This window comes from Lissotriton vulgaris, chromosome 1_2 (assembly GCF_964263255.1).
Source record: "Lissotriton vulgaris chromosome 1_2, aLisVul1.2, whole genome shotgun sequence".
Lineage (NCBI taxonomy): Eukaryota > Metazoa > Chordata > Amphibia > Caudata > Salamandridae > Lissotriton > Lissotriton vulgaris.
Window position 1 is genome coordinate 320,078,644 of NC_141686.1, and position 12,755 is coordinate 320,091,398.

The 12,755-nt window shown below is 47.1% G+C and overlaps 1 long non-coding RNA gene across 1 annotated transcript in view; it reads left to right on the plus strand.

The window, feature by feature from the left end:
- Window positions 1-12,755, plus strand: part of LOC147736613 (uncharacterized) — a 70,579-nt gene that overhangs the window by 6,491 nt on the left and 51,333 nt on the right. The window contains exon 2 of the long non-coding RNA XR_015307625.1: window positions 520-649. This is a non-coding gene — a long non-coding RNA (uncharacterized LOC147736613). The remainder of the gene's footprint in view (window positions 1-519; window positions 650-12,755) is intronic.

Genomic DNA, 12,755 nt, shown 5'->3' on the forward strand with positions numbered 1-12,755 from the left:
AAACAGATCACAAAGAAACAGAAAGTGCAAAGTGCTCTGTTTTGTAATCCCATCACAGGGACAGGGGGAAACGGTGTTGTAATTTGACAGCAATTAGGTTAAGCATTAGCAGAAGACATCCTGTATTTAGAGGCTATCTTGTCCGTTTTGTGGAATCCATTTTGTATTTGTCAGCCATTTTGTTTGCCATGTGCTATCATGTGCTCGCCATGTGCTCTGTCCTACCTTCCTGTTAACTTCTCTTGAAATCTGCCTAGAGACGCGATATATTTAGCCGTTTCTGCTTCGCACATGCTCAGTTGAGCTTGCAGCTGTCCCCAGTCTGTAACTGTCAGGATGTGTCCACCAGAATTAGAAAACTAGTTTTGTACTTGTACCGCCTTCATTTGAGCCCCTGTGTGGATATAAAAGGACCAAGCTCCTTCCATTCAGTGTGCTACGTCATACATTACCAAAGGGTGTTGTGTGAATGTAGTACCACCTCATGAGGTTTAATAAACTCTGTATTTTCTATTCCAGTTTCTGTGTCAACTTCTTCCTATTGGTCTGAGGACTCTGTGCAGAGAAGGGCGAATCCCTTGCACTGGTAGGCCTTGCTGAGGCTCACCACCACAACGGGGTACCGATTCATCATAGGGAATCCAACCAGGTGAGCCTCAATCTTGTAAGTACATAACAATGGGAAGATCTTCTAACAAACGAAAGATAGGCTTGAAAACTCATCGTATCAATATATAGATGGCAAAACTGATACGTGGTTTGTTCCCTTACTGATTCTCTCCTGCGTGCATTCTTGTGGGACAGGAAAGCGGCTAGAGCTGCCCACTTTGCTGCTGGGGCAGTAGGTTCGAGTCTCAAAGTCACATGATTCAAAACATGAATGTTCATGGCGCCCTCATACCTTCCGTGGAGTCCCCCCTATTTAAAACTACAAAAAAAACAGAGGGCCATATTATCAAGAAAGGGCGATACATTATCGCCGCTTTTATCGTCAGGAAACTGCCACTAAAGCGGCGATAATGGCTTGATAATATGTCCTTGTGAATTCCCATAGCAGCCCATGTTCTGGTGTTAACCCGGGCTGCTATGGTAATCCACAAAGGCATATTATCAAGCCCATTATCGCCGCTTTAGCAGCAGTTTCCTGCCGATAAAAGCGGCGATAATGTATCGCCCTTTCTTGATAATTTAATGGCCCTCAGTTCTTAAAAGATGAGACTGAAAGAACTATAACGAGGCTCTTTGAAGTTACATCACCGACAGGGAAAGGTCAGAGGTAATTTTCGTTTTCATCCTTAGGGCGAGGGCAAAAATGGAGAGCGCGATAGGGACCGTCTCAGCACCTGCATAACCCGGCCCACTTAAATCCCTGTAGTGGCATCAGAAGGTTCCCCTGTGAGAGGCAGTTACTATTGGTGGCGGTTAGGTCAGGGGATAGACATGTAAAGCCAGGCCTATACATCCATGTAGGTTAAAGACCGCCCTCTTCGCATACGTACCGCAGAGAAAGCACCATAAGTTATCTGATCACCTACAACACTTTAATAGCATCACAATGTCAAATGTGTGCCCCTGAAAGTTCAAGCCCATGCAGGTGGATAAGTAAACAAAATGATCGCAGCAGCGTGGAGGGCCAGCACTTCCTGGTGGAAGCACACAACTTCTGCCCAATCAAGACTTGTTCCTGGCTCCCAGCAGGTGGGCGGAGGCAGAGCCCTTCTGTAGTGATACTCACATCATTGTCTGGTGTCAGTAGCTGTCAAGCCAGACCACAATTCACATTTAAAAGGGTTCTGTGGGGCCTACTAATCCTCGTCTTTGCCAGCCGAAGAAACAAGCACCGGCAAAGCCAACAGGTCTCACCTGTAGGAGAGCTATTGGCTTTGTCAATGTCTTTTAACCATGTTGTACAACAGCTCAGCGGCTGTGCAGCATGACTGAAAGTTGGAAAAAAAGTGCTATGACGCAGCCAGTGCTACCTGCATCAGAGGGCTCTTTTTTTCTGGCGGGTGCAGCGAGGCAAGCAACAATGCGGGAGGGATGGGGCAATGCAACACAACACAGGAGGGGCACAGAAGGGGGAGGAAGCAAAGGAGAAAGCAACACAACATGGGAGGGGATGAGGCAAACAACACAATGTAGGAAAGGGTGGAGCCAACAAGGACAGCGAGGGGGGGCGGGAGGGGGAAACCAGCATGCGGGACAGTGGAAGGAGGGTGGGGGGAGAAGAATCCGACAGACGGTGTCAAAAAGGCAGGAGGAATCAAGCAACACCAAGGACAGCGGGAAGAGGGCTGGAGCAAAAAGCAACATGACGAACTGAGGACATGCACTCTTAGGGAGCACTTTCACAAAAAGTAGCTCGAAAGTGCAAGCACTACAAAGACATGGGCAAGGAAGCAGTACTTGGGCCATGCTCTGGGGAATGAATGAATGAAACAGCACTTCTATAGCGTATAGCTACACGGAGGCACCCCAGTGCTGAAGCGGATCACTGAGGTAGAAGAGAACACTTAGGGGAAAAGCCACGTCTGGAACTGTTTACGAAGGCCAGATGGTTAGGTTCCTTTCTTAAGTACAGAGTACCATAATCTGGCGGCATTATAAGAAAAGAGCCAGCCGCCACTTTTGGCCTTCTTGATCCTGGGTACAACTGCCAGATAGAGCTCATCTGAGCGCAGCCGCCTGTTCGCCGGGTAGAGCTAAACCATATAATGATTGATTGGTGAACCATTCCCTTCCAGCGAATTGTGTGTAACGCACAGAGCCTTGAAGTTGGTTCTCTCCTGAATAGGGAGCCAGTGGAGGGGCTGCAGGGCGGGCTTCGCAGAGTGCCGATTCAAGATCCCTATGAGCATCCTTGCTGCGCAGTTCTGCACTATCTGGAGTTTTGCGATTGCCGAGCTCGGCACACCTAGATATATGGCATTGCCGTAATCTATCCGAGATAAGATGAGTGCCTGGATCATCAGCTTTTTGTCCTGGAAGGGAGGAAGGGGGAGCACTTTGCGAAGTATCCTGAGGATGCCATAGCAAGAGGCTATAACCGCCCTGGCCTGAACTTTAAAGCTGAGGTCCTGATCCGTCCAGATACCCAGGCTCTTCATCTCAGTGTTAGGGGCAGGAGCAGGGCCATACTAGCTGGCCACATTCAGAGGATTACCACGAACCATAAGCTCAGTCTTTTCGCCATTCAATTTTAAAGAGAAAGTCAAGGCGGCACAGGTTGACTGAAGAGGAGCAAGCAAATGAAAGCACAGAGGAAGCCAACCAATGGCAAGCAAGGGGCGGGCTCTACGCCCCATGTACGTCAGCAAGATGTCTCACAATTGACAGCAAATGCAAAGTCTAAAGATATTGCACCTCCATGCTTGTCCCACTCTTGAGCTTCAACGCAACATCAGTGACATGAGCCAAAGTCACACCGTGGATATGTTACTACCCACATCTACGGTAAATAACAGCAGTTCACCGCCCTGACTGTAGTTATGGTAGAGTCGCAGGTGATGGTGAAAACAAAGGGGTAACTATCAGCTGTTAGTGCCCTGCAGGTGAGGGCTGGAGACGCAGACACACAGAATAGGGAGCGCTGCGGGGGCCGCCTCTCACCTGGATGAAAACGTACAGTGTCAGCTTCCGGCACACTGATGCCTCTCTGGACCCCACCAGCCCATTGCATCTGCTGAAAGGAATCCCAATCAAGTACAGCAAGACTGTTTTGGTTTCTCTACCTTTCTTTATATCATTGGATATTTGGCATTACTCCCACCGAAGGCAAGCGCAGCAGTCCCGACAGCTGTAGTGTAGTTCCTATATCCCTGATAGGCTCTGCGCATTGGAATAATATTCACTATAGTTTTGACATAGGACTGAGGTCAGTATGTCTCTATCGAGTATATTAAACCTAATTATTTGTGTGTGCCAGCTAACTCAGAGGTCACTAGAAACTTCTGGAATGAACAAGAAGGGATTTGTTTCTGACAACCACCTAAACATGACAACTTTTTTTCCCTTAGAGTAGAACAATATCTTCAGAGTCGTGGAAACAACAAATTACAGTTTCACACAGTCAATCATGCGTGCTTTGTTTCTACAGAGTTGCACAGAAATAGAGAGACAGGCGTTTTCAATAAAATGGTTTATTGAACAGTCTTATTTCTCATGCAAGAGATATGAACTGCATAAATCGTAAGACAGAATGCAAAGTATAAAATGTACAGCGTTAGCAGTAAGATAAAATAATACTGTAATAGCAATGTTTGTTGCTATGACATATATTTATTAAAATACATACATAAATAACACAGGCTAAAATACTCAACTGGTGCTTCTAAAATAATCCTACCCCAGTGTACCTAACGTAAGTCTAGTACAAGGGAAGAAGTAGGTGCTGTCCTAGTCTGGTTTAGTTATGCCAAGAGTTGCCAAAAGTTTCTCTAGGTTCTAGTCTGCTCCATACATTAGAATGTGAGAGGTTGATATCACTTTCCCAGGACTCGATCTCTAACACCCCGCAAGGGGAGTCAAAAACACTGGAGCTGATTCTCTGTGAGGAGGATGACAGCGTCTGGTCAGTGCGGGACTTGGGGACTTGACTTCCTTCGGGACTTGCTGTGGCGAGCCGTGTCGTGCTAGTAGATAGTCAAACCACACCGTGCCTTGCTATAGCAAGTGAAGGCATATTTATAGCTTGAAGCTGTTTAGGAATGCCAGTATTGACATACAAGTCGGGCATAAGAACGTCATGAATGAACCCCTAAGGAATAGATGTTCATGCATAATAAATGTGTTCTTGGTGAAATCAATATCCAGGAAAGGGGAAGTCTTAAAGGCTTAAGAGTCTGGTTTTCCAGGAACTCGTTGTGACGAAGAGGATTGGATGTAGTTGATCCTCTATGTTGGAATTCCTGCCTACCATCTCCATCGGTTGCAGCTGGTGCAAAACCAGGCGGCTAGACTAATCTTTCATCAGCCCAAATTCCAACATGTCTCGCCCCTGATGAAAAGATTACACTGGCTCCCCGTAGCCTACCGCTGCCTGTTCAAACATGGCTGCACGGTTTTAAGGCACTATCAGAACTAGCCCCGGCCTTTACTACATCTAGCCTTCAGCGCTATACCCCCTCTAGAGACCTTCGATCGGCTTCTCACAACCTGCTGTCGACCCCTCGGTTCAGACGCAAAAAGCATGGTGGTTCATGTTTTTCTCTTTTTGGCCCCCACGATGTGGAATTCTCTTCCTATCTCCCTCAGGATCTTCCCTCACTATGCTTGCTTCCGTAAACTACTCAAGACTCACCTGTTTCAGTTAGCCTATTGAGTTACTGTGTCGTTCTGTTTCCCCGCAACTGTTTTGAGCGCCATGAAACCGATTGGTGACTGTGCGCGGTATAAGCATTTTTAACATAACATAACATAACCATGCCTGTACTTGGTTAGCATGAGCAATGCCTAAATAAGGACTGGATTTCTATGCCTAAATAAGGGCAATATGAATTATACCTATATAAGGGCATGAATCGGGAAATCTATATACGGTATTTAAATCGACACACAGCACAGCCTTCGGGTACCAACTGCTGCTGGAGATGAGGGGGAGTGAGTGCCATGGAAGGATGGAGATGGGTTTCCAGCCAGACATTCAGGTGAGAGGGACTCCTGCCCCTGCAGGGATGCTTCCCTCCTGCCCCTGCAGGGCTGCCTTCTTGCTCACAGCACATCAGAAGAATACTGAGAGCTGCCAGCTCCAGAAGTGTCCTTTGGAGGTCTTTACTGTTAAATATAGCCGCAAAGGGAGTATTATAATTGGCCGATCAGCCAATATTCCACTCTAGGCGATAATGCTGTTTATCATCAGTAGCCCTGAGACAAAGACACTGTTTCATTTTATTTGAATAACCAAGATATGGCCTTTGTGTACGTCACTGTCCAAGGGTAGCGATTGCGAGCAGTCAAGGTGCCGCTTACGTTTAAATTTATTTTGACAAGCAGGTTATTGCGTATGGCTCAGGATAACAATGTTTTGTAAACTGTTAAATGGATATTTTGACGGCTGCTAATGTATTTATTTTTTTTGCCCAGTGCTAGTCTGTGCATTAATTTGTCAAGCCCTGGAGTCTATTTCACGAGTGTTACGCTGCGCTCCCAGTCACAGGTCACGCTTCATATGGAGGTTTCACAGATGTGCCTCTTAGCCCCACATTAGCCTTCCAAATTATATCACTTTTGTGTGGTCAAGATACAAACTACTCCAAGGGTGTCCAGCATAGGTCCAGGAGGGCCATATCCATATCTTATTTTAGGATAAGAACCATCTGTAAGAAATCGAGTTGTTTGTTGAGGAGGGTAGTAGTCCACCTCCGGTATTTACCACAGTCCTTGTTAGGGTGAATCCTTAAAGTTACTAAATGAACCTAAACTCAACCCCCTGGTTGTCAACGCACAGAGCAGACAGGCTTAATTTAGAGGCAACAGTAATAAAGTAAAAATGCAAAAACAATGAAAATCACTAAATGAATTAGAAAAAATAGAGTTAAATAAAAAACTTAAAATGGCACCAAAGGAGAAAAATCAAATAACAGGGGATGAATTCTTAATGTTTTAAGAAGAAATAGCGCCAAGAAGCCCAAAGCACCAATGATGGTCGATACTCCACCCAGGTTCCTCCTGGACAAAGATTTGACCTTCTGACTTTCCTCGTTTGAGTCCCAATCCTGCACAGGAGTACACATTAGAAGCCCCCCAGGACCTCAGGGACTTGGAGACTCATACGGTGGCAGGCAGATACCAACAGGAATTTCTGGTGGAGGCCCAGCTGCCCATGGTCAGACGGGCAGTTGCAGGAAAAAGCCTCTTCTAGCTAGTTGGTGTCTCTGTAGCTTTAGTAGGAGGTCAGCCTTATGACCCGGGGAGTACACTCCGTTGTCCTGAGTACAAGAAGGAGAGCAGGGTGAGTCTTCTGGGTTCTTCTCAGATCTCAGACAGAAGGTTCAGTCCTCTTCTGATCTTCCACAGGCCTAGGAGTGTTCTGAAGTGGGTGCCCGGAGATGCCACGTTTATACCTGGCACAAGTTAGTAGGTGTGATTGACCTCATGAGGACATCATAACCAATGGAAAAAAGTTTCTTGGTGCAAACCCTACCCATTTTGGGCATCTGGAAGGCAAAACTTGGGCTCTGCGCTGGGAGTGGGTGTGGGGAGTGTAATATAATAACCTTAGGATCCTGCCACATCTAACTCCCACATCCAGTTTTAGGCAGTCCCTATCCCCACAACACCCTCAGAGACAGTGGTCTGGTAGAAAAAACTGTTTTCAGCAACCAGGCATGGGATACTGAGAACTGGTTTGTCTTCCTTCCTTCACCTTTTGAAGTGCACCCCAAATTTTATATATAAACCCAGCAGGCCTGTCAAACAGGCAGTGACACTGTAATGTAGAAAAGAGGCCCACTGTGATTGGGGCCTGACTGGCTGGGCAGAGAAAAGAATAGCCGAAGTGTCCGCTAACATTTGCATGACAGGGGAGGCCTCTTTGAGGTGCATCTCAGGTGTTGTGTGAAAAGCCCCAGCAGACCTGTCAAGCAAGATGTGACTGATGTTCAAACAGGAGTTGATGCTTTGATGTCTAAAAGGATCCTCCCAGCATCCCTTGCATATTCGGTCAGTTTCAGAAGAGTCATCTCTGCCCATTCAGGTTGGCCGATTGTTTTGTTCTTGGAAGCAAGTTCACACCTCATTCACACCTATGTAAGTGCTAATTACTGGCTGAAATGAGAGAGCAAATGCAGATTTAGCTTCAAGGAAATTCTTGCAGGGCAAGGGTGACTATCTATAAGTTGACTTTCCGTAATAATTTGAAAAAATTAAGAGTACATAATTGAATTGGATTTTACTAACTATTAAAAGTAGGTGTTACAATATTTTTCCTTCTAGACCCATTCTCGAGGTACAGTATTAGTATTTATTACTGCTTCCCAGTGATTTACTATGGAATATTGAACCCTTCTACAGTGAAAATAGCTTAGAGAGGCCACTCACTGTAAGGATATGTTAACAATTAAACTTTTGCTTGTCTTACTTTTCAATACCATGCACCCTTCCTTATGGGCAATAAGGCCTACTTAGAGGTGACTTATGAACTCTAAAGGGAAAGTTTAGGCCTCTCAAAAGAGGTTATTTCGACAGCCAAAATTTGCAGTTAAAACCTGCACAGCCAGGCTGCGTTTGGCAGGCCGCAGTCATGTTTACAATGTCCCTGTAATGGTTGGCGCAATTGATGCTGCAGTCCACTTGCAACATTTAATTTACAGGACCAGGATTCACGGTGGCACCTTATACTAGGGACTTATTCGTATGTTAAATATTCCAATCAAGTCTATGCCAATTTCATCATGCTGAAGGGAGGAGCACAAGCATGTTACCACTGGTTGTTATGTTATGTTAAAAACATTTATGCCGCGCTCGGTCACCAGACAGTTTCATGGCGCTCAAAACAATTACGGGAGAACAGTGCACCGAAGTTACTCATAGGCTAAATGGAAAAAGTGAGTTTTAAGCAATTTACGAAAGCAAACATAACTGGGGCAAAGTCTGATGGAAATCGGAAGGGAATTCCACAATGTGGGGGCCAAGAAAGAAAAGCTCAGGCCACCATGTTTTTTACGTTTATACCTAGGGACCATCAACAAGTTGTGTGAAGTGGACCGTAGATCTCTCGAAGGAGCATAACGCTGGAGACTGGACGTAATGAAAGCAGGAGTTTGATCGGCAAGAGCCTTGAAGACAGTACAGCCAAGTTTAAACATGCAGCGATGAGCCACTGGGAGCCAATGCAATCTCCTTAACAGGGGCGAGACATGTTGGTATTTAGGCTGATGAAAGACAAGTCTTGCTGCCTGGTTTTGCACCAGCTGCAGCCGATGAAGATGGGAAGCAGGTATCCCAACATAGAGGGATTTAGCGTAGTCAATCCGGGAGGTGACACGAGCCATAATGACGAGAATGAGTGCCTCGGTGGTAAGAAACCTACAAATTTTGCGAATCCTGCGCAGATGGAAAAAACAGGATGATGTAACTGCATTATTTGAGGCCTCATAGATAGGTCACTACATATGATTACGCCGAGGCTCTTTACCGAATTGACAGGGCTGGGCGGGGGCCCGAGGGAAGAGGGCCAAAAGCTGGAATTCCAAGGGTTAGCCAACCCACCCATCAACACCAACTCGGTCTTGTTGGGATTGAGCTTCAGCTGGCAGTAGTGCATCCACTCAGAGATGGCAAGCATGGTGGATTGAAAGTTAGTACAGGAGGAGGGGGTGGAATCAACAGGGAAATTCAACTGTAAATCGTCAGCGTAATTAAAAATGGTGACCGGGATGTGATGGAGGGAAGCTATGAGGGGTTGCATGTTAAGGTTAAATAAAAGTGGCGACGGAGCAGAGCCCTGAGGGACTCCGCAGGAGAGGGGGAAATAAGGGGCAGAGTAAGTGAACAAATGAACTGCCTGAGACCGCTGATGGAGAAAAGATCTAATCCACGTTAGAGCCATGCCCTGAATACCCTTGTTATTGACACGGTCGATCATGATGGCATGATCGACCGTGTCAAAGGCAGCCGACAAGTCCAGCAATACAAGTGCCTGGGCGATATTCTTGTCGGCGCCTTTCCTCAGCACATCCATCACGGCCAAAATGACAGCTTCGGTAGAGTGAGCTGGCCTAAAGCCAGCTCGCTGGTTATCCAAGAAGGAAGAGCCCTCAATGAATGCACTGAGACAACGAGTAACGTAGGTCTCCAAGATTTTCCGAAGATAGGGGAGAAGGGAGATCGGCCGGTAATTACTCAGCACCGAAGGATCGGCACCAGGCTACTTTAATATGGGAACTACAACCGCCTGTTTGAAACAGTCCGTTACCGTGCCGGTAGCGAGAGAGTTGTTAAGCAGTGCCAACAGGGGGTCTGGACAGGCCAGGAAGGCTTCTTTGAGGATTTGAGGGGGGCAAAATGTATGTATAGGCATTTATATAGCGCACTACTTACCCGTAGGGTCCCAAGGCGCTTCGACCGCTGCGAAACCCTTCCTGGCTTCCCTGAGAGATGGTCCCTTAGTGGGTATCTCCAGGGTGAGACCAGGCATCCCCGGCGGTCTGGTGGGGCCGTTAGTGAAGATGAGGCAAGCTAATGCCCAGAGTTGCCGAGTGTGATCGCTGATCAGAGTGGGCACCAAGGCGAGAGAATTATCGAGTCCGCTGACCCTGGTCCAGAAACCTGCCGCGCCGGGAATTGGACCCTGGTCCCGGGCCGTCCTCTGCTCTCGGGTCTGCCGCCTCTAACCTGTGAGCCACACAACAGTCATTAGGAGAGCCCGAGCTCACAGTGTTTAACAGAGAGATAAGCTCGGTTGGAGAGATGGGGGGAAAAACATCAAAAAGGCAAGGGTTCGTAGGGGATAGAGATGGAGGATAAGGGGAAGAAGGAAGAGGAATGTTGTTCTTTATGATGGTGATTTTATCAATAAAATATGAGTTAAGAGAATCACAGAGGGCTTGGGTAGGTTGTGGTTGTACACAAAAAATGTCCTTAGCCTTAGAGGCAGAGCCCATTATTTTCTGGGAAAAATGAGTGGTTTTGGCTAGTAAGATGGATTTTTTATACCCTTTCAACAGGTCGACATACACAATTTTAAGTTCTAGGTCGTAGTTACGCCGCCATCGGCGCTCAGCTTGGCGGAGGGCCAGTTTATCCAGTTTTAGTTGGTCTGTGAAACACCGCTGAGCGTCATGAGGACGTTTAGTTTCATAGTTTTTAGCGGGGCCACTTTCTTGTTGCCAGACACCAGCCATTGTTCAAGATGACAAGCCTGGCCAGCCACCGAGACCTGATCCCTGGGGGCTGTAGTAGCTAAAATGGAATGAAATTCTGCGAGATTGGCTCGTTTCCAATTACGAGCAGTGAAATTGGTAATAGGAGTCGGGTGAATGGGCAGAGTGAAGCTGAAAGTAAAAGAAATAAAAGAATGATCAGACCAAGAGCGAGGGTAAACTGAAGGAGGGGAAATGTCAAGATTGGTCGTCCAGACTTGGTCAAGAATATGACCTTTACTATGGGTGGCAACTGTTTTGTGCTGACTGCAGTTCAAGCCAAGTAGAAGATCAGAAAATTCCTCGGAGAGATTGCTTTCCCGAGGATCTGATGGCCAATAATTAAAGTCACCAATAATGAGAATTTTGGCATGATTAATAATTAGCTGGGAAACGAGGTCACCGAACTGTTGGGAGAAAAGGGGCATGTGATCAGGGGGTCTGTAAACAAGGACACAGATACAAGAAAACCTCGGAGAGGTAAATTTAAGAATGAGACATCAGTTTTAAAGAGAGTGGAAGTTTCAAGAGTAACAAATTTGTACTGGGAGCGGATTATAGCTGCGACCCCCCAACCTGCTCTCCCGGGGGCCCTATTAGATTGTAAAATGTAGTAGCCGGTGGGGATAGCAGCAAGGATGTCTGGGGCAGAGTCCTCTGTTAGCCAGGTCTCAGAGAGAAGAAGGATGTCCACTTTATTATCATCCAGCAACTGAAATATCTCGAGCTGGTGTTTCACCCGCGAGCGAGTATTAAGATAAACTACCGCCAGGGAATGTGGTCCAAGGGACCCTGCGCCGGGTAAGGTGATGGAAGAGTCACTGCAGTGTGTAAGAGACCTCAATGCAGGAATACCTGGTGGGGGACACTGGAAGATCGAAATGCCACAATCCTGGGCAGCGCCAACAGCACGGCAGTGAAGAGGCCCAGAGTGTTGGAGTGCGTAGAGATCCGTGGAAGAATAGGTGATCAGTTGGGCATAATGGCTGGCCGATGGCTGCAACCGGCCGCGGACGGGCGCAGACGGGCTTAACTTAGGCGCAACTTCGGCGCGAAGTCGGCGCGCCCGCTGCGCTCGTCCGCTGCGCTTCCGCCATGTTCCCATCTTAAATACACCTAAGGGAGGGAACAACTAGCACGCTAACCTGCGTGGAGAGAGTGGCAGGCAGGAAGTGGTGTGGGGCGTGTTGCTCGCAAAGAGACCCTCCGCTCAAAGGCACACAGCCGCGGCGGAACGGGGTCAGGAGCAGAAAGAGCAAACAAGTAAGTTCAGTTTAGGCAGTTTTAAAATTGCATCAAGTGTATTAAAATCACACCGAGACAATGAATATAGTAACAAACAGGAACACGAAGGAGGCTAAGCGCTATGTGCACTGTGAGCAGCCTGGTCGCCGCTATTGTCACAGGGAGCACTGAGGCCACCCCTAAAAATAGCTTAAGTTCCACAACAACTAGCACGCTAACCTGCGTGGAGAGAGTGGCAGGCAGGAAGCGGTGTGGGGCGTGTGGCTCGCAAAGAGACCCTCCGCTCAAAGGCACACAGCCGCGGCGGAACGGGGTCAGGAGCAGAAAGAGCAAACAAGTAAGTTCAGTTTAGGCAGTTTTAAAATTGCATCAAGTGTATTAAAATCACACAGAGACAATGAATATAGTAACAAACAGGAACACGAAGGAGGCTAAGCGCTATGTGCACTGCGAGCAGCCTGGTCGCCGCTATTGTCACTGGTTATCAGGGTTAAAGTGCACAGAGTTCTAAGCCGGCAAAAATAGGGCTTGGCAAAAGACAAACAAATCCGGAATAACCCTGCAAAAAGGGCTACATTTCCCAAAATATGTAAATGACTTGATTTAGATTAATTGTACGTGAACATGTTGTATTTGAAAAACCTAAAACTC